Source organism: Girardinichthys multiradiatus, chromosome 21 (genome assembly GCF_021462225.1).
Source record: "Girardinichthys multiradiatus isolate DD_20200921_A chromosome 21, DD_fGirMul_XY1, whole genome shotgun sequence".
NCBI lineage: Eukaryota > Metazoa > Chordata > Actinopteri > Cyprinodontiformes > Goodeidae > Girardinichthys > Girardinichthys multiradiatus.
The window spans coordinates 7,165,499-7,188,569 of NC_061813.1; the positions used below are offsets into that span (position 1 = coordinate 7,165,499).

General features: G+C 43.7%; 1 long non-coding RNA gene across 1 annotated transcript; it reads left to right on the forward strand.

Annotated features, from left to right (window-relative positions):
- The first annotated feature begins 21,389 nt into the window (after nt 1–21,389).
- LOC124857928 lies at nt 21,390–22,195 on the forward strand. Its single transcript, XR_007035717.1, has 3 exons — nt 21,390–21,517; nt 21,876–22,001; nt 22,106–22,195. It is a non-coding gene; the product is annotated as an uncharacterized LOC124857928 (long non-coding RNA).
- The last annotated feature ends 876 nt before the right edge of the window (nt 22,196–23,071 follow it).

A 23,071-nucleotide genomic window follows, 5' to 3' on the forward strand; every position in this document is an offset into this window, starting at 1 on the left:
GGTTAAAAAGCCCGGCAGAGAGAGGCTGGAGTCGGGGATATGATCCTGCAGCCATGTCTCAGTAAAACACATAATACTGCATGCCCGGTACTCTGGCTGGGTCCTTTGTAGGGCTTGGAGTTCATCCAACTTGTTTCCCAACGATCTCACATTGCCCATCATAATCAACGGAAGAGATGGTTTGAACTTCCTCCTTCTCTCTCTTCTCTTAGCTCCTGCTCTGCATCCACGGCGTCTCCTTTTGAACTCATAAGGAATTTGGGGTTGTAGTTGAAGTATTATTTCAGCTTTTGAGATATTAATCAGCTGCTCCCGGTTGTAAGAAACAACCCCATTGCCATGGCAATGCATCATAACAAATGTCCAAAAGTAGTAAGGTATTAGGAAAAATCCTCCAAGCTGCACAGCATCCGACACCGGAGAGGACAGCCGTCCAAAAAAAAAAAAATGAACTCAGGAGTTGCGCAGTTCCAACAGGTGTTTGCTAATTGCTGTATTGCCAGTCTGAATAGCTTAGTTGGGAAGGTGTACAGGGTCAGCTGGGGACTCAAGCTCCAAGAAGGACATTTGGTTAAATATGGCACCTTGTGTTAGCAAACATTTAGGCACCCCAGAAAGGTTGCCACAGGAGATTGAAGGATTTCTCAAACAAGCATAAATAAATCAAAGCAACAGTCTGAGTATGGTTTTGATCAGGAAAAGGCATAACGCAATTTAAAACTCGAAGAAAATGTATTTGTATATTACCCCCCTTCTAATGAGTTTGTTAAAAATGATATGTTTACTCATAAATATATAAAAAATCAGTATATTTTAATGCTTTCTTTAGTGTCCAAAATGTTCCAGTTGAAGAAATACTCCAAGATTGTTCATGCAAAATTAATACCAAGCAGCAGTCCAAATTCAAAATAAATCACTCTGCTGTCTGGGAAGGAGCCATGCGGGGATTCTGAAGAGGATCCTACAACCCAACATATATGATCTGTGTTAAATTCTCTGATTACATGGGAAGACGTGAAGAAGGAGTTATTTTCTGTGGCCCACGAAGGGAGTTTTTGAGGCTGCTGATGGAGACTATTGCTTCTTCCCCTATGTTTGAGGGCAAAGAAAATAGCAAAACCCTGGCTCTTAACAGTTCTGGTAGTGACTCTCCAGTTTAAATATCAGAATAATTACAGTTATTTATTTAAAGTTGTTTTGTTATTTTAAAATATTTTCTTTTATTTGTTTGTTTTGCAGCCTTAAGAGATGATGGGTACTATGAAGTTGGAAGTGCCATAGCTGTAACCTTGGTTCATGGTGGTCCACAACCAAACTTTCTCTCCCCAATGCTGTTTTCTCTTCTGGCTTATGGTTCTGCCAATCCAGTTATAGCTGATACAGAGCTTCTTGAAAAAGTCAAAAAGTTCATTTGAATTTTTCACTGACTTAAAATTAAATTGGAATTAAAACTTGACAAATTATGTAATTTTTTAATGGTCTCAGGGACCAGAACATAATTATTGCTTTCATCTGTAACAACCGATCAATGGCTGTTTTCTCCAACAGAAGACCCTGCTACAGTCCTGCTACAGTCCTATTTATAATTTATTAATACTTTTAGATAAGTAATTTATATACTTATATGCAATAGAGGACTTTAGTATGATATAAATACAGTTAAAACCTGATGTTTAAATACACCAAATACAATGACACATTTTTTTGTTAAATCTGACCCAACTTCTTTTTTACACTTCACTTAGAATTACCAAAACTATTTCTGTTTACTAAATGCCAGATCACTTCATGAAAATATTTTTTGTACATATATTTTTAGAACAATTTTTTTTCGAATTTTGAAGTTTAAATGTGGTCAGCATCAGGAATAATTGTCCTTTAAACTTTGTAACTTGGGTCAAACTATCTGGGTTGCCTTTCACAAGCTTCTCACAGTAGTTTGCTGGAATTCTGACCCATTCCTCCTGACTCAGTCAGGTGCAACTCAGTCAGGTTTGCTGGGTGCCTCACTCACACTCCCCTTTTCAGATCTTTCCTAATGTTTTCCATGGAGTTGAGATTGGGGTTTTGAAATGGCCTTACCAAAACAATGAATTTGTTGTTCTTAAGGGACTTTGTAATAAGCTATTTGCTTAGGGTCATTGTCCATTTGGAAGACACATTTACTCCAAAACCTTTAACTTCCTGGCTGATGTCTTAAGATGTTAATTCCTCATGATTCCACCTATTTTATAAAGTGCACAAGTTTCTCTGGCAGCAAAACAGCCCTATGGGGTAAGAACGCTGTCAAAAACAATGTGTATGTAAAGACGGAAATGTGTGCATATTAGTCAATAGTTGTGCATAAGTAAAATCCAAAAGAGGTATTGTATATTTTCTCTATAAAAATACAAAATAAAATGTTACAGCTTCAAGAAATTGCAAACACAAAGTTCAAGTTTACAGTTGTGGTTTATTCTTTATGAATACAATATGCTATAACAGTTTGTGAATACGATTTATTTTCTTTGATAATACGAATTTACATCAGCGACTTGGTGTCACATGATCTCAGGCTCAGAATATAGTGGGTGGAGTTATACAATGATGTACAGCCGGAGGCAGCATGCACCTCTGAATTTGTTGTGAACCGCCAACAGAAGAAGAGAAGAAGAAGCAGCAGCGTTAGTGCTAAGATGACGGACCAAGAAATTACGGTACAAAGCCAGGTAATGTTAAAAAGTTTATATATGTCTTAATGTCGTTAATATATGGTCTTGGTCCGTTCTTTTGGCGCTAGTGCTGCTGCTTCTTCTTCTCTTCTTCTGCTGGCTGTTCGCAACAAATTCAGAGGTGCATACTGCCACCTACTGTCGATCATTGTATAACTCCACCCACTATTTTCTGAGCTGTGATCACGTGACACCAAGTCGCTGACGTAAATTCGTATTCTCAAAGAAAATAAATCGTATTCACAAACTGTTATAGCACATTGTATTCATAAAGAATAAACCACAACTGTAAACTTGAATTTTGTGTTTGTAATTTCTTGAAGCTGTAACATTTTATTTTGTATTCTTATAGAGAAAATATACAATACCTCTTTGGACTTTACTTATGCACAACTATTGACTAATATGCACACATTTCCGTCTTTACATACACATTGTTTTTGACAGCGTTCTTACCCCATACAGCCCCACAACATGATGTGCCACCTCCATACTGCACAGTTAGGATGGTACACGCTTCACTGTTTTTCTTCCAAATCTTATGATGGTCATTATGGCCCAACGATTCAATTGTAGTTTCATCAGACTACAAGACATGTCTGACATGAATGAAAGTCTTTATCCCTGTGTTCATTTTCAAACTGCAATCTGTCTTGTTCTGTCTTTTTAAAAGCTTCTACTTTTCAAAATGTTCCCAGTTATTACAATAATGGTAGGTAGTTAAAGTGCAATATCCTACTCCCTATATTTCAAGATTATATGTTTGCATCTTGTTTTAACTGCTTAAAGTATTTAAAGACATAAGGTAATTTTAGGAACTTAAAATATTTGTCTTCTCCCAAATTCTGGGAGTGATAAGTAATCTTAAAGACAATTGATTCTGCTACTCATCATGATGCAAGGTATCTGAAAGCAAAATCCTGGAAAAGCTTGAGAAAGCAAAGGCACCTCTGATTGACTACTTGGCCAGTGCAGGATGTCTAAGACCACTGCAGTCAATAGGAGACTGGGACCTGCTGGTGGATGATAATGTCAAGTTCCAGGTGATCCACAGGATTCAAGGTCCATTTCACAGGTCTTGTGATAACAGAAAGACAGTTAATCGTAATAAAGCTAAGAGGTTTTAGGGAGAGGCCCTTTACCATTTGTTCATATCATTCAACTTAAGTAATATAAATAGCACATTGAATGTCTTTTATAGTCAGTTGAAAAGTACAACTTCTTCGGACAGCTTATGAAGTTGTCCAATTTACCATCTTCCCTTTTCACAGATTTTGTGAAGAACTTAAAACCCTTGGGCTTTGGGAGAAAATCCAGAGACATCTGGACAGCTTTCGGCCCGTTCTGCTAGTCAAATTCAAACATACTTTATTAATCCCAAAGGGAAATTAAATGTTGTTGTAGCTCATTATGAAGGTTTCTTCAAAGAGCTGTTGTACAGGGATTGGACAATGAAACTGAAACACCTGGTTTTAGACCACAATAATTTATTAGTATGGTGGGCCTCCTTTTGCGGCCAATACAGCGTCAATTTGTCTTGGGAATGACATATACAAGTCCTGCACAGTGGTAAGAGGGATTTTAAGGCATTCTTCTTGCAGAATAGTGGCTAGGTCACTACGTTATACTGGTGGAGGAAAGAATTTCCTGACTCGCTCCTCCAAAACACTCCAAAGTGGCTCAATAATATTTAGATCTGGTGACTTTGCAGGCCATGGGAGATGTTCAACTTCACTTTCATGTTCATCAAACCAATCTTTCACCAGTCTTGCTGTGTGTATTGGTGCATTGTCATCCTGATACACGACACCGCCTTCAGGATACAATGTTTGAACCATTGGATGCATATGGTCCTCAAGAATGGTTCGGTAGTCCTTGGCAGTGACGCGCCCATCTAGCACAAGTATTGAGCCAAGGGAATGCCATGATATGGCAGCCCAAACCATCACTGATCCACCCCCATGCTTCACTCTGGGCATGCAACAGTCTGGGTGGTACGCTTCTTTGGGGCTTCTCCACACCGTAATTCTCCCGGATGTGGGGAAAACAGTAAAGGTGGACTCATCAGAGAACAATACATGTTTCACAATGTCCACAGCCCAAGATTTGCACTCCTTGCACCATTGAAACCGACGCTTGGCATTGGCATGAGTGACCAAAGGTTTGGCTATAGCAGCCCGGCCATGTATATTGACCCTGTGGAGCTCCTGACGGACAGTTCTGGTGGAAACAGGAGAGTTGAGGTGCACATTTAATTCTGCCGTGATTTGTGCAGCCATGGTTTTATGTTTTTTGAATGCAATCCGGGTTAGCACCCGGACATTCCTTTCAGACAGCTTCCTCTTGCATCCACAGTTAATCCTGTTGGATGTGGTTCGTCCTTTTTGGTGGTATGCTGACATTACCCTGGATACCGTGGCTCTTGATACATCACAAAGACTTGCTGTCTTGGTCACAGATGCGCCAGCAAGATGTGCACCAACAATTTGTCCTCTTTTGAACTCTGGTATGTCACCCATAATATTGAGTGCATTTCAATAATTCTTGCCTCATTATCTATTATTTTACAGTCAAGCACACCTATGATTGAAAACCCCACACAGGCAACAACAGCTGATTCTTGTTTCTTCGAAATTTCTTAAAGGTCAAAAGAAATTGTGTTGGTCTTTTTATGTGTCTCCGAACATAAGCCATTTAATACCTTAACACTAGGACTCCCAGAATTCTAACACTACTAGAACTCCCAAGCCCGTCAATTTGACGGCGAGCATTTTGGATGCGAGGGCGGTGATGACGTCATCGCATTACATTGGTCAGAATGCTAAAGGTTTTCTTGCACACTATAAAATTAAGGTTTTGACAAGAATTAATAATACTATTTCATCAAAACCTATTATGTTTTATAATTATTTATAAATAGTACTGAAAAATAATACAGAGTAGTGGGTACATTTAAAAAAAAAAGCTTTACTAATCTGACCAAAAGCTGGACAGCTCCATGTTACGCCCCCTTTCACTTCGCGGACATAAACCAGTCCTAAAACTCTGCGGGCCTCAGCCACCCTGCAGCCCTGAACGTGGATGAGCGTTCCGGCATCCACCAAGCAGAGGAACGTGGTCTGGGCATCTTGGATCTGGCGCCCTGTGAACGCGTTCTGGTTCTAACGCCTCCCTCTACTTTCTTCCTCCCCTACCACTGTCCACACAGTGCCGTCCTATCCTATTTCTTCCTCCTTCCCAGGTGTATGCTCGTCTTGCAATGAAAACGCTGTAAAGCGCCGAATAGATTGTTGTTACTGAGCTACTATATCTATGACCTAACTTATTGTTTATTTCTTTTTCCATTATCAGTACCTTGTTTTTTAGTTTCTCTCCTGCCAGTGAGCTGGATTGCTGGGTTTATAGCTGGGTACTGGGCACCTGGCTCGTCTCCCTATCTCTGAACCTGTGCTGATTGTGGCACTGTTGCTGTAGTTTATATATCACTCGTACTCGTTGTCTTCCGCTTATCTGGGACCGGGTCGCGGGGGCAGCAGACTCAGCAGAGATGCCCAGATGTCTCTCTCCCCAGACACCTCCTCCAGCTCCTCCGGGTGGAGCCCAAGGCGTTCCCAGGCCAGCCGAGAGACATAGTCCCTCCAGCATGTCCTGGGCCTCCTCCCGGTGGGATGTGCCTGGAACACCTCCCGAGGAGGGCGTCCAGGAGGCATCTGGTATAGATGTCCGAGCCACCTCAACTGGCTCCTCTCGATGTGGAGGAGCAGCGGCTCTACTCCGAACCCCTCCCGGATGGCCGAGCTCCTCACCCTATCTCTAAGGGAGTGCCCAGCCACCCTACGGAGGAAGCTCATTTCAGCCGCTTGTATCCGGGATCTCGTTCTTTCGGTCATGACCCAAAGTTCATGGCCATAGGTGAGGGTAGGAACGTAGACCGACTGGTAAATTGAGAGCTTTGCTTTTCGGCTCAGCTCTCTCTTCACCAAAACAGACCGGCACAGTGCCCCCATTACTGCGGCAGCCGCACGATCCGTCTGTCAATCTCCCGTTCCATTTTTCCCCCACTCGTGAACAAGACCCCGAGATACTTAAACTCCTCCACTTGAGGCAGGAACTCCCCTCCAACCTGAAGAGGACAGGCCACCCTTTTCCGGTCGAGTACCATGGCCTCGGACTTGGAGGAGCTGATCTTCATCCCAGCCGCTTCACACTCGGCTGCGAACTGCCACAGAGCATGCTGTAGGTCTTGGCTAGAGGGGGCTAGCAGGACCACGTCATCTGCAAAAAGAAGAAACAAAATCCACTGGTCCCCAAACCAGACCCCCTCCGGCCCTTGCCTGTGTCTAGAAATCCTGTCCATAAAAGTTATGAACAGGACCAGTGACAAAGGGCAGCCCTGCCGGAGTCCAATATGCACCGGGAACAGGTCCGACTTAGTGCCGGCAATGCAGACTAAACTCCTGCTCCGCTCGTACAGGGACCGGATGGCCCCTAATAAAGGGCCCCCGATTCCATACTCCTGGAGCACCCCCCACAGGGCATCACAAGGGACACAGTCGAATGCCTTCTCCAGGTCCACAAAACACATGTGAACCGGTTGGGCAAACTCCCATGAACCCTCGAGCACCCTGTAGAGGGTATAGAGCTGGTCCAGTGTTCCACGGCCAGGACGAAAACCACACTGCTCCTCCTGAAGCCAAGGTTCGACTATTGGCCGGACTCTCCTCTCCGATACCCTGGCGTAGGCCTTACCAGGGAGGCTGAGGAGTGTGATCCCCCTGTAGTTGGAACACACCCTTCTTATGAAGAGGGACCACCACCCCAGTCTGCCAGTCCAGAGGCACTGTCCCCTACCGCCACGCAATGTTGAAGAGGCGTGTCAACCATGACAGCCCAACAACATCCAGAGATTTGAGGTACTCAGGGCGGATCTCATCCACCCCCGAAGCCTTGCCACCACGGAGCTTTTTAACCACCTCGCTGACTTCAGCCTGGGTGATGGAAGAGTCCAGCCCTGAGTCCAGAAAACAATGTGGGCTACATTGATAATTGGCGAACATTTTGGGGAAAACCTGGTTTGATCCAGAGAGACTGCATCCATACCACTTTGGATGGAGCAGCTCTTCTTTCTAGGAATCTGGCTGAAATTATTAGTTCTGAAAAACTCTGACAACCCAGGGTTCAGACCAGGAAGCAGGGTCGTAGTATAACACTCCTCTCTGCAGCTTCTGTACTGCTACCCACCCATTACCCTATTAAAACAGTGTCTCGCCCACAGCCAAAATTGAATGGATTAAAAAATAATCTAAAATGAGGAAATCAGGCAAATCTAATAAAAATAAACACAACTCAGACTAAAAAGAAAAATAAAACAATTAAATGTGGCTTACTGAACATAAGATCTCTCTCTTCAAAGACTTTGCTAGTTAGTGACCTGATTTGTGACAATCAGATTGATTTATTTTGCCTCACAGAAACCTGGCTGCAGTAAGAGGATTATGTGACTATAAATGAGTCAACTCCAACTAATTATTCAAATTTTCCCATTCCTCAAAATACTGGGGGAGGAGGAGGAGTAACAACCATCTTTCCGTCCGATTTATTGACTGGTCCCAGACCAATCAATAGCTACAACTCTTTTTAATATTTAATCCTTAGTTTTCCTCATCCAAATTGCAAAGCACTAAAACCTCTTCTGTTTGTTGTTTTGTACCATCCACCAGGCCCTTACTCTATATTTTTAGATCAGTTTTCAGACCTTTTATCTGATTTAGTGTTAAATACAGATAAGGTTATTATAGTGGGGGAACATTCATGTTGACACTGAAAGTGATAGCTTAAATATAGCCTTTAATGCTATATTAGACTCAATTGGCTTTGCTCAAAACAATAACAAACCTACCCACCTTTGTCTTCATTCTCTTGACCTTGTGCTGACATATGGTATTGAGTGTAAAGACATAACAATTTTTTGAAAAAGAAAGTAATTATTCATAGTAGGATAGCTCCCTGGTTTAATTCAGAGCTACATACTTTAAAGCACAATGTTAGAAAATTGGAGAGAAAATGGCGTTCTACACACCTAGAGGATTTCTACTTAATCTGGAAAAATAGCCTACTGTTGTATAAAAAGACACTTCACCAAGCTAGAACAGCTTATTTCTCACCATTAATAGAAGAGAACAAGAATAATCCTAGGTTTCTCTTTAGTACAGTTGCTAAACTTACACAGAGTCATAGCTCTGTTGAGCCATCCATTCCCTTAGCTCTCAGCAGTCATGGCTTTATGGGATTCTTCCAAAGTAAAATTTATTCTATTAAAAAGAAAATCTTTGACATACTCCCAAAGATGATTACATCATCCTCAGGAAGTGAGCTTACATTGGAAGTAACTGTAGAACCTGATCTGTGTTTGAACTGCTTTCATCCTGTGGAGTTTCGTGAGTCATCAGAAATATTAGCTTAATCTAAACCTTCAACTTGTATGTTAGACCCAATCCCAACCAAATTATTTAAGGAAGTGTTCCCTCTGATTACCAGTCCCATTTTAGATATTATTAATTTATCCTTAGTAAATGGATATGTACCACAAGCTTTTAAGGTAGCTGCAATTAAACCTTTGCTTAAGAAACCTTCACTTGATCGAGATGACTTAATAAATTACAGACCTATATCCAATCTTTCATTCTTATCTATAATTCTTGAGAAAATAGTTGCTAATCAAATGTGTGAGCATTTACACAGCAATAACCTGTTCAAAGAGTTTCAGTCAGGTTTCCGAGCTCATCATACCACTGAAACAGCTCTGCTGAAAGTCACTAATGATATTCTTATGGCCTCAGATAATGGACTTGTGTCTGTACTTGTCCTGTTAGATCTCAGTGCTGCATCTGATACAGTTGATAACAATATTGTCTTAGAAAGGCTGGAATATGCTGTAGGGATCAGGGGAACAGCGCTAGGCTGGTTTAAATCTTATTTGTCTGACAGATTCCAGTTTGTTCATGTAAATGATAAATCATCTTTAAACTCCAGGGTTAATTGTTGAGTACCACAGGGTTCAGTACTTGGGTCAATTCTCTTTACTATATATATGCTTCCAATAGGTAAAATTATCAGACAGCATAGAATAAATTTTCATTGTTACGCTGATGACACTCAGTTTTACTTATCCATGAATCCTGATGAGCCCAACCAGTTAGATAGACTACAAGCATGTCTTGAAGACATAAACACTTGGATGACTTTAACTTTTCTGCTTCTAAATTCAGACAAGACAGAAGTTGTCGTCTTTGGACCGGAGTCTTTAAAAAAAAAATACTGATTAGTCAATCACTTAACCTGGATGGCATTAAATTGACCTCTGATATTAAAGGAAAAAACCTTGGTGTTATTTTTGACCAGGACATGTCATTTAAATCCCATATTAAACAGGTTTCTAAGATTTCCTTCTTTTATCTCCGGAACATTGCCAAAATTAGAAATATCCTGTACAGGAGTGACGCTAAAAAACTAGTCCATGCATTTGTTACTTCAAGGCTGGACTATTGTAATTTGTTACTATCAGGATGTCCACAAAATGTAGTTAAAAGCCTTCAGCTGATTCAAAATGCTGCAGCAAGAGTTCTGATGAAAATTAAAAAGAGAGATCATATTTCTCGTATTTTAGCTTCCCTTCATTGGCTCCCTGTTAAATCCAGAATATAATTTAATATTATCCTCCTCACATACAAAGCCCTTAATGATTTAGCTCCATCATACATCAGAGATCTGATTGTTCCATATGTTCCTAACAGTGCACTTTGTTCTCAGACCGCAGGTTTTCTGGTGGTTCCTAGACTCTCTAGAAGTAGAATGGGAGGCAGATCCTTTAGTTATCAGGCTCCTCTCCTGTGGAACCAGCTCCCAGTTTTAGTTCGTGAGGCAGACACCCTGTCTACTTTTAAGGCAAGGATTAAAAGTTACCTTTTTTATAAAGCTTATAGTTAGAGTGGCTTAGGTTATCCTGAGCTATCTCTGTAGTTATGCTGCTATAGGCTTAGGCTGCTGGAGGACATAATGACCACTTTCACCCTCTTCTCTACATTCTCACTCTACTCTCATATTTTGCAATATTTGCTGTTATTTCAGCTTTTAACTTTGTTCTCTCTCTTTTCTCTTCCTAGAAGCTACACCTGGCCTGACTCTGTGTCTACCTGTTACACCTTTCTGGAGAGGGGCATCATCCAAGCTTCTGCTGGCAACAACTTAATGCTCACCCTCTACCGATGATCCACATGGCCCTGTCTTTCAGTGTTTAACCCTTTCTCTCTCCTAGACATGGCAATTGACAGAGTTTGTCACAGTAAAAGCTCTATGTACTCTCTTTCAGACTCTAACCTTGAAAACTGGCTCAGAGTTTAGCTGTTCTTTCTTTCTAGGTGAAAAGACTAAAGGAGCTACATCCATTAGCAATGACTTTTCCTTCCCATAGAAAGGACTCCTGGATCAGTGCTTCTTTGTTCTCTTTGTGTCTCTGCTCTGTTCTCTCAAACCCCCAGTCAGTCGTGGCAGATGGCCGCTCACACTGCGCCTGGTTCTGCTGGATGTTTCTTCCTGTTAAAAGGAAGTTTTTCCTCTCCACTGTCGCTACATGCATGCTCAGTATGAGGAATTGCTGCAAAGTCAACGTCAGTGACTGTCCACTGTCTCTACATGCTCATCTGGGAGGAGGGAATGCTGCAAGTGACTGACTGGATGCAATCTGCTGGGTTTCCTTAGACAGAAAAACTTTTTATCCAATTTGAATAAATAACTGAATCTGACTGCACTGTTCAATGATTAGGATTAATTGTAATGTATGTACCTGACTTTTGCGAAGTGCCTTGAGACAACGTGTTGTGAATTGGCACTATATAAATAAACTGAATTGAATTAAAGTAGTATGTATGAATGCTTTTCACCAGTATGTATGAAAGCTTTTCAGTAGTGTGTATGAAAGTTTTTCAGTAGTATGAACACTTTTCACTAGTATGTATGAATGCTTTTCACTAGGATGTATGAGCGCTTTTCAGTAGTATGTATGAAAGCTTTTCAGTAGAATGTATGAATGCTTTTTATGTGAGAGCCTTTTACTAGTGTTTGTGCAAGGTTTTGAGTATAGTATGTGGAAGAGTAAAATTTTATATGTGTATATGGAAGTTAATTGTGATTTATGTTCCTGGTGGCACCCTATAGAAGATTGCCTGCTGTTTGGTCCCAGTTAGCAGTCTGAGTAGGCTGCCAACTTACACCCATTAACACACGACAGGTCTAGTGTTAACAGTTATCTTGGATTTTGCAGCTCTTTCTTCTCTTTCTTGACACTCAATGGGGCACATTTTAAACAGTACAGTAGATGTTTTCAGTTGAGGCTTGTGATTCCTGAGTGTTTTCAGACAGCTCGGACGGACTTGGATTAAACTCTGGTTCAGACTATGTGCTCTGGGGGCTGATTCATCTTCTAAAAAGAACATTTTCTGTGACTAACAGCGTTTCACTTGTGTTTTTTCCTGTCCTGCATAGATTTCCTGCATAAATAAATAAATATATAATTAAATAAATATTTTGCAGGTAATTTATGCAGGTCGTTTTTTTCTGATATATTTTTGAGCTGTGGTGTGGACTATAGGGGGAAAGGAATGGATACCTATTTATTGCATGAACCTGTGGGTTGTAAGGATCCTCTATGGCCAGGTTCTCAGAGGGTGTGACGAGTGGTTTGTTTTACAGTCCAGCAGATAATAATCCAGTGTCATCTGTCTCTGATGATGCTCCTAACATTTTTCTGTCTGCCTGAGTCATTTAAGCACTTTGTAAAGAAAATTGTCATGGCATTTGGATTCTCCCATTGTTTATAACCATCAACTCCAGTTAACTCCTTTAGCAGCCATGATCGAGAAAATTGCACAAAAGGAAAATGACAAAAGTGTTGCGAAAATAATTGTGGGTCCTTAGGTAGATGAGTTCAACCACAGGCCTTCTCCCATTCAGTTCTCATTTCCTTGTCCCTCAGCAAGCAGTAAGGAATTAAGTTACTGTCTTTGTTTCCCTTTGCAACCAATAGACACAGTTATCCCAGAATGCATTGTGAAGGTGAAATAATGCCAAATTCCATAGGTTCAATAAATAAATACAATTTTTATGCTTAGTCTTAGGCTTTCAGATCCTCAGGCCTAAAAGTGGTAATAGACAAGGTTCACTTTGAGAAGTGTGAGAATACAAGTCCAGTTCTTCACCACCTGTTGGCTCCAGTCAGAACCTCGAGGCACAGAGTAGGTTCTACAATCACATACTTACACTGATCACAAACACTGTTGTCTGAAGAGACTTTACACCACATACATAGCCAATTTAAATGCAGAAATACCCTGTCAGTTCAATTCAATCCTCTTGTAAGTTTGAAGTTATTTACATTCTAAATCGATTGTAGTTATAAAACAACACAGAGATGTTTGGTGTATTATGTCATAAGGTAATAATTTTCTATCTGAAGAAAGTCAGCCAATTGCGTTGTGTCGCTTCCGAATCTTTAATTGTTGCAGTTTTTGTATGATAAGATGACACATCCTCGGGAAAAACTGACATTTTAAAATATGCAAAAGATGGGTTAACTAAAACTGATACATAACAAATTAAAAAAAAAAAGGTGAAGTGTACCAGTAACCGTGACTTCCAAACAGTGACATGATGGGGACCATAGATAATGCAAGCCACTCTTCCATGATCACTGGACATCACAATCATAGAACTCACACACACAATCACATATACATGTCAACCCACACGTATACACAGCTGATCAACACCTATCAGCGATCTTGAAATTGAGCTTCCCCTCCTTGAAAGACCAGCATCCGCTGATATATATATATATATATATATTTATTTATTTTTTTTTTTTTAATTGTTAAAGAACTTCCATGTATGAAACAATGATAAACTATTTTCTGATGCATAACTTTTCTTCAGTTTCCGTTTTTTCTTTTGAGCAAAGAAGTTATTGTTCTCTGCATTGTAGTCAAGTTTTAATTTAATTGAAATTAAAAAAAATTGACAGTTCGGTTGTTTTCGATTTTTTTTTTTTTTAAGTCTGTAGATGCTAAGTGATTTTTTGTTCATCCTGTCCTAATGCAAGCTGCGGTTTTTTATGTCTGTGCACCACCTGTGTAAAATCTCACAGTCCATTCAATCGAATGCACCAATCTCCTTGGCAACCGTTCTGTTTCGGAGGTAAGCGCGCATGCGCTCCCCTGTAGTGCATGTGAAATCTCTGGTCGTAATGGTGTTTTCGAGCTGTACTGTGTTGTTGTAATTCAGGAAAATAACATGAAACACAACTAGTTTCTCTCCCTTTGCTTTTAACTGGGGTATTTTCCCAAAACAAAACCACTATGAAACAGTGTGGTTTGGAAATTTATAGACAGTCTTTCAGCGATCCAGCGTCTGCAGGAGGAGGGAGCAGGCAGAGAGCAGCTGCCCATAATCAGACTGCATGCGTCAGATCAAACAGGAGGAGGACTCCGCTGAATCCGCGGAGCACGGATATTTATTATCCAACTAAAAACTAACTTCACCGCGGTCAAATATCTGTGGTTTTGCGCTTTAAAGTCCTTGCCACCATGGCTGAGACAAAACCTTCATCATGAAGCCCAAAATTCTTACTTCTTCAGGCAAACTTTGGAGCAACCAGTCCACACAGCAGTGTCTCTCCTCTCCATTTCTTCTCCCACACCAGTGGATCATTTTATACATGAAAAAATAACACATCCTTGCATCTACAACAATACAAACATGATTAGTATTTAGTTTATTTATGTTTTAATTGTATATCTATTTATTACTTCATTGTGACAATGTATCACAGTAACGTTAATAGCATCACAGAGCACTACACTGTTGGCTGAAGGAGGGGCTTCAGCCGTCATAGCTCCAGCCGCCAGTGGGTCAGTGAAAACGTTGGTTACGTACTGTAACCCCAGAGTCTATGAGTATAGGCGCAGCCCTTTAAGGCTATTGCTAGTGGGTTTATCCCTTCGCGCGCAGCGCAGCACTGAAAACTTTAGTCCACGCCCACCTGCTGTGTGGGCCCCACCCCGGTCCGTATAAATTACGGTGAGACTGGAAAAACGGCTCCCAAATAGCTTTTTCTTCAGCCATTCCGGGACCAGTGAGGCCCAGAGCTAACCCTAACCCTATACTCATAGAATCTGGGGTTACAGTAGGTAACCAACGTTCTATTTCGTATAGGCTTTGCCCTTTAAGGCTATCGCTAGTGGGTTAAAGGTGAAGCAGGATGTAGTCTATGCCTCTCTGGGTCTCTGGGTCCATCCAGACCACAACTGAACATCTGCTCGCCTAATGACACCAAAAATCAGCCTTCTGATTGCGTCATGACACACTCCAAGCGTCTTGCACATCACAATGAACAGAGAAAATATCTGGTCAGGGAAAGGCTGAGATAAAAGACCTACTGCTGTAATTGGAAAACGAAGGTTACGAACTGTAACAGTGTAACGATAAGCAGAGCAGGTCAAAAATCTCCATGAGGGAACGTGGAGACAGATCAGCAGCTGGATCATGCGTAATGATGCGGCAGAACAACCTCGTGTGCCACAGACAACACAGCAGAGGAGAAAAACCTCTGTTCACACGGAGGCTTAATGAATACAGCTGCAGTGACAATAACATCAAAAGTCACGAACAGTGGCTGATAATAATATTACGGCACCCTGCATCTGCATGCAGGAAGGGTGACGAAATAACAGTCATTCTGTCAGAACCCTGAGAACAGAATGAGTCATGGAAAAACCTGACACATCTCGCAGGTAGAAATGAATAAATGAGCATGGAGAAGACCATGAGGCTGCTGTGCAGATGTCCTCCACTGTCATTCCTCCATGCAGAGCCGTGGAGGATGAAATCCCCCTGATCGAATGAGCTCTGAGATTCTCTGGAGGATCCAATCCAGAGGAAATATAAGCCTGTGAAATAGCCCAATGTGAGAGGCGCTGGACAGATAGAGGACGTCCTGCAGAGTTTTCTCTGTAATGCACGAACAGACGCTGGGAGCGGCGCAGTGCAGCCGTGCGCGCTACGTAACATGAAAGCACGCGCACGGGACAGGACAGAGGAGATGAGAGGTGGCCTCCTCTTCAGAGTTATGAGGAGGAGGATAAAAACCATCCAGAGTTATCACTCTCGATCTGAACGAACTCGTGATGCTTTTAGGTGTAAAAGCAGGGTTAGGACGCAGCACAGCTGAGCTGCCATCGGCTCGTATTCTGAGACATGAAAGAGCGACAGAGAGCGCAGATAAATCGCTCACTCTCTTCGCAGATGTCAGAGCTAACAGCAGGGCTGTTTTAAAAGACAGAAATTTTAGTGGAGCCTGATCTAAGGGCTCAAATGGGGCTTTAACCAGTGCGCGCAGGACGAGCGCTAAATCCCACTAAGGGACTAGAGGGCGTGACACGGGTCTGTGTCTACGTACACCCCGCAGAAAACGCTTCATCAGCGGGTGGTTAAAAACCGTTCTGTCACCAAAACCCTCATGACAGGAGGAAATAGCTGCAGCATAAGTTTTAATGGTGCTGAAAGCTAAATTCCTGTTCATCAGCTGCTGGAGGAATGACAGCATGCAGCCTAATGGACATGAAAAAGGCTCCACGCCTTTCTCTGTGCACCAGCGCTGAAAAGCTGCCCACTTTAATGCATATGACGCTGTGGTAGAGGCGGCTCGTGCGCCCTGAATCGTGCGCACCACATCGTGCGGGAGACCCAGCCTTTCTAAGCGCTCCCGTTCAGCGGCCAGACCCAGAGACGCTGACCTAACTCTGGGACGCTCCTGATCGCCCCTCCCGCCTGGAGGAGTGCATCCTCTCTCCACGGCAGCTGCCACGGGCGACCTGACACCAGCTGCTGCAGGCTCGGAAACCATGGCGCGCTTTTGCGCTCTGGGGCTACGAGAATCACTGAGAGATGTTCCTCTCGGATTCGATCCAGGAGCCGTGGGATCAGCGGAACTGGTGGAAAGGCATAAAGGAGCGTTTTCGGCCACGGGCTGTGAGCAAAGGCGTCCACTCCTAATGGTGGATCCTCCCATGGGCTCAGTGAGAACCACAACTGGCATTGTGCATTCTCCCGTGTGGCGAAAAGATCCACTGCTGCTTTCCCAAACCTGCTCCAGATCTGAACAATCAGCTCGGGGTGGAGACTCCAGTCCTCGGGACGAGGACCACCTCTGGGCATGATGTCCGCTCCTCTGTTCAGGACGCCGGGGATGTACACTGCTCTGATGGAGAGCAGGTTCATGCGCGCCCAGCAGAGCAGCCGCCTGGAAATGTTTAGCAGCTGAGCCGAGTGCACACCTCCCTGGCGATTTATGTATGCTGCTGCCACTCTGCTGTCTGTGTGGATCCGAACATGCTGATCCCGCAGCAGAGGAGCAAAATGCTGTGTCACCTTCCACACTGTGAGAAGCTCCAGCACATTTATGTGGAGAGACATGTGGTCTGGCCACTGTGCTCCCACCACCTGAGACTGACACGTTCCTCCCCATCCCGACAGGGATGCGTCTGTGAACACTGAGACGTGTGATGCAGGTCTGCTGAGGGGAACTCCCTCTGACAGGATGCGGGGATTTCCCCAGTGGGCCAGGTCGGGTCCCACTGAAGGAGGGACTGAGATCGTCCGCCTCTTCTGACGCACATGATCTATGCGCAGGCGGATGAACCATCTCTGAAGACGTCTCATATGAAGCAGACCCAGCGGAACAACCACGTGAGCCGCTGACATCATTCCCAGTAATCGCATAAGAGCTGTCACTACGCTTTTTTGCCAGTTTATTGAAAGTCTGTACCGCTGCTTCCTCTCTGGACCAAGCCAGCAAAAGCAGGTCGTCCAGATAAAAGAGGATCCTCATCCCTGCTGAGCGCAGTGGCTGCAACGCCGTCTCCACACATTTGGAGAATGTGCGTGGGGCGAGAGAGTAACCGAACGGCAGGCGGTTGTATTGATATGAGATCCCCTGATAAGCGAAACGCAGATATTTGCGGTGTTTCGGGATAATGGGGATGTGAAAATAAGCATCCTTCAGATCTATGGAAGTGAACCAGTCGTTCTGGTGAACGTTCTCCATCACCTGTCTGACTGTCAGCATGTGGAAACGTCTCTCCATGATCGCTTTGTTGAACAGGGACAGATCGAGAATCGGTCTCATACCTCCTGTTTTCTTGGGAACCAGAAAGTATCGAGAATAAAACCCCGTGTTTTCCTCTCTGCGAGGAACCCTGGAAATGACGTTTTTTATCAGGAGTTCCTGCAGTTCTGACATGAGAACGGAGCTCTGCTCCGGGTAGGACAGGACTGTCTCCAAAATCCTTCTGAACGGTGGGGGCGGAGACAGGAACTGCAGCGTGTAACCTCTGCTGATCAGTCTGTCCATACACCTGTCCGGGGAACATACGCGCCGCCACTCTGAGTGATGCTCTGAGAGCGGCCGCGCATTTATCTGTGGTGCCGTGGTGCTCATGGATACGAGCCAGGCTAGAGCCCCTACCGCCGTTACCTGACTCGGATTCTGATCGGAGGTAACCCATGGGGGGCTCGGATCGAAAGGGCTGTAAACCAGCCTCACCAGGGGGATATTCACCCAGGCTCGCAGCTTGGTGTTGAGCGGGGGCATCACTGATGCGCCGCTTCGTAGGGAGCTGCTGTTGTGCATCCTCTGTGATCTCACCCACTGACAGCTGGGGAGGACAGGAGGGAGAAGGCAGCGAGCGTGGCTCTACCGGAACAGCATAGTATGCTCTCGTGGAGTCATGCTTTGAAACTGTGAGATCGTGGGGCCTCTTAAATGGTCGTTTAAAATGGGCCGTCTCATTAGGAGTGGAGGATGTGTGTGAAGAAAGCACAGCGAGATCGTACGATCTGGCTGAGCCAGAATAAAACGGAAACTTGCTCTTAGAGAAATGTATGTGTTTTTTTTCAAAACAATCAGTTTTACACACATCCCCCCCCCACCAGTCACTTTTTAAATCTCCGCCGTGGCTCCTGTGGAGGGTTGGACCAGGCGCATGCCAACTGCCGACCTCTGCGCTGCTGCTGCGGCTGAGTAGACGGAGCAGTGGGCGGAGGAACTTGGGGAGCTGCGGCCGTGGAGCGTCTCTGCTGCTGCTGCTGATCACGGCGATCCCGCCAGCGGCCGGTGGTATGGGACGACCGGAAGCCAGAGCGATTACGAGACCCATGTCTCTTGACCCGCTCAAGTTCCTCTTGAGAGGTCTGCATTTGGCCCAGCACGGACTGAAATTGAGGACCGAACAGCCCATCCGGACTGATCGGTCCCTCCAGTAACTCCCTCTTAAAATCCTCAGGGTTGGAGGAGGAGAGCCGATGCCACATCTGTCGCTGTAGCAGGTCTGCCAGGCAGCGATGCGGGAGGAGCACACAGCCGACGCCGCACAGAGGTTGAGGATGATGTCTGCGAGATTGCAGAATTCCTCCACATCCTTCGGAGGCAGCTCCATCTCCCGAGCCTTCTTGGAGATGGCGTAGGCCAGGAAGGCGGTGTTGTTGGTCACCGCAGCGACCTGAGCGGCACATTGGTGGGAGCGATCAGTCAGCCTGGCCGTGATCTGATCACTGGGGGAGGGGGGCACAGGCCGTCGTCCGACGCGCTGGGCCGACCTAACCCCAAAAACTGCTGACAGACTGGGCTCCAGAACTGGGGGAAACCCCTGATCCGCCAGGGACTCCACCCTCGTGATGGGTGTGAAGGTGGAGACCGGTGCCTTTAGCTGAAGCGGCTCTGCCGCTGCTCCCGACAGGTAAGCAGTTACTGCTGGAAAATGGGGCCAAACCGGATCTCGGCAAGTTGAATGAGCTGGGGCGAATTTTCCCGCCAGGTCGTCAGTCGGGAGCGCGGCTAAAGGCGCGGGAACAGGGACACCTTTAGCCTCAGCTACTTTCGCGATGATGTCCGGCAGCGCGCTAACAAGTGCGCCCATCGCCGGAAAGGGGGTGGTCGCCGACATCGGGAGGCCCTGAGCCTGGACTGATTTTGTATCTGCCTCCGCGTCCTCCGTCCGGAGGAAGGGAGTGGAGATATTAGTCGCTGTCTCTGGGGCGGAATCGTCCGATTCCCGCCCAACACCAAAGATGTCCAATGCCTCATCGAGGGAGCATTGGTCCGCTACGGGGAATTCCCCTTCTAGCGGGGAGAAAATGGCTAGCCGCCGTTGCTTCTCTTCCAGAGGCAGACGCCTACAGGAAGGGCAGGTGGACTGCGGGGTCAAGGCCAGGCTTGCATGATCAGGACCGAGGCAGCCCTCGCAGATGGCATGCAGGTCATGACTCATGATGTAGCCGGTGTTACAAGCCGGGCAGAGGCGACGCTAGCCATGGTTTTTCTTGAATCAGTGCTCTTAAGCTGTCGCCGAAGAAAAATGGGAGCCGTTTGTCCGGTCTCACCGTAATTTATATGGACCGGGGTGGGGCCCACACAGCAGGTGGGCGTGGACTAAAGTTTTCAGTGCTGCGCTGCGTGCGAAGGGATAAACCCACTAGTGATAGCCTTAAAGGGCGAAGCCTATACGAAATAGAACAGAACAGGTACCATGCCGAGTAGAGAGCCTAACTAGAGCCTTCAACCGATTGTACCCCTTGGCCCTTAATATTTCCACAGATTTATGTGTGAACCATGAATTCGCACTGACTTAAACCATTCCATTTTAATTCTAATAGCATGTTAAGAGTTGTCCTGCTGGAAGGTCACCCTCTGCTTTAGTCTCAGGTCTTTTGCAGCCTCTAACTGGTTTTCTTTATGGACTGCCCTGTATTTAGATCCATTCATCTGTTCATCAAATATGACCTGTTTCCTTGGTTCTGCTGAAGATATCGTGGTGAATATGACACGTTCAGGGAGAAGTACATTCTAGTTTTTCATTACATATTGCATTTTGTATGTATGGTCAAAACGATATAATCAGAAACAGTGAATGGGAATTATATTATAGTTTTCTTTAAACAAAACCTTTCTTCCTTCTTCTTTCAGCATGACTTACAGTAGCCCTTTCAACAGATTCTGTGGATGTCTGGAGGTCTTCCAGAGTCACCATGGGCCTCTTTTGCCTCTTTTCCATTCACAGTTCCAGTAGTTCTAGAACTGCACGGCTTCTCTTGACTCTACCTTGCTCTGCTCAGCACAAAACCTGTTGTGTTTCCATTGATAGCCATTGTGGTTCTTAATAATTTTGTAGTCACGCTTGTGTATTTTTAAGCTTTTCCCAACACTGCGGCGTGCAGTAAAATTCGTGGCTAATCATTCTCTCCACTACCTCAGTGAACACTTACTCATGCCACTGACACACGGCTGACATATGGCTGACAGCAGTCTGGGAAGTCTGTGGAAAATGGGGAATTGTTTGCTTATCTGATATCTCCATACCCAGCCTGTTAGTTTATATGAGGAGTCTGAAAAGACATACGGCCCGAGAGCCTTTACAAAGTGCTTTTTAATAATTGAAGAATAAATAAGAACTATAACTTTAAATAGCAAATGTAGTTGCCTTACAGGGAAACATTTGACATTGCAGCTTTTCAATCTGGTTGAAACTAGAAGGCTCTGCCTTCTTGTAGTTAGAAAAATGCACTGTTGGCATGTCGCCATGGGACCAAAGTGTCCAATCAGGATGAAGAAAAAATGAGAATGTACAATAAAGTTTGTGGTTGTCACAAGAAGTGGAAAAGGTCAAGCATTTTCAATCCAAGCATCTTATGCCAGGCATAAGGTAAATATTTAGCTCATTGAATGTTTCACTGTGTCACTGTTTTATAGTTCTGATTTAATATTATTATGTTGAAAACTCAACAGCACAAACTATATCACAGTTAAACAACTTTATTGTTTAGTTATGTTCCTATTTTTTCCCCCAACTTTGTTCAGAATTTTAAAATATAAAATTACCTTTTGTGCTCTAATGACAACCAGAGATGTAGTGCAGAATGTTTACCTCTCCAACCTGAAATTGAGTTTACTTAGATCTCCCGTGGTGTTTATGATTTCAAGGGTCATTTCACGGGCTGCTGTTTTTTTTCCAGCTGTGGGAGAAACGAGACAACATATTTTCTTTATCGTGTACTACACAGGCTCAAAGAAATCCTAAATCGTGTATAGAAGCTTCATCTTGTAAAGACAGCAACTTCTCATGGGGCTATGTGGGGGTGTGAACATGTTAATTTGTTCTCAGAAACACCACTACTATGAAACAACTGGTAAGGTCTGTTTTATTTCTCTGATGTACCACTTTGTTATGCATCTGACCGCAGTATGTCTCCTACTTCCTGAAAACACTGCCGCCTTTATGTTGTATTCACAGACACCTGGAAACGCAGAGCCTCCAAACTTCGACAAAAAAGCAGGAAAATGCTCCAAAAATGAGCCCACTCTGTAAATACAAAAGTCCTTCTTTATCCTGATCTCAAGGTTGTGAAATTATTAGATTTCCAAATACTGTGCTCTCCTCTATAAATATAAAATTAAGATACCTTTTGCAGAATTACTCTATGGTGGAGGCAAGGAAGCATAAATGCTCCTAAGAATAATCACAATGTAGAATTTTGAAGGCATAGTTAAATTCTTTTAAATGAGCTGCTGTTAAGTTGTTAAGCCCTTACCGAAATTATTAACTTTATAAAACAATAATCTATGTATTTACTGTCAAACAGATTCTTAGTAGTTGAATGTTATTTAGTATGCAAATAAGCAAGGTTTTCCATAATTGGGAAAAACTTTGACTACTAGATGACAACAACATGCTTCTAATACATTTTTTGGTTTGTCAGGAATATAAATCAACAGAGACTAGCGATATCCTTAGACCACCTTGGGTGTGTGGTGGCTTGAGGTGAATTTTCAATAATAATCTACAAGACATCAGTAACAGTTCCCTTGCCTGTAGAAGACAAATGTCATACTGTAGTAAAAAGGTGAGGAAATCGTCACACTGATGGAAGGCTAACAGTTTGTCTCACAGAACTTTGATTCAGCTTGTTGCTGTATTCTCAGTCAAATAAATTATGCAGATAGAAAAAGCAGCTTGATCATACGGCTACTTGGACAACAGTCTCTTGTGAAAATGTAGATGAACAAATGTCTATACATAGAAAATTTGTTTTATTTCCCAGGGCAGCAAAAACAAAATAACAGAATTCTGTTCTTGCTGCCAGGTTTTTGAGTTTGCTGGTTCTTTAAACATATTGAGCACAGGAGTTTGATTGAGTGTTGCTTGAGAAATATTGTGTAATTGGTTAAAAAATTAGAAGTAGGTGTGTTTCCTACATTG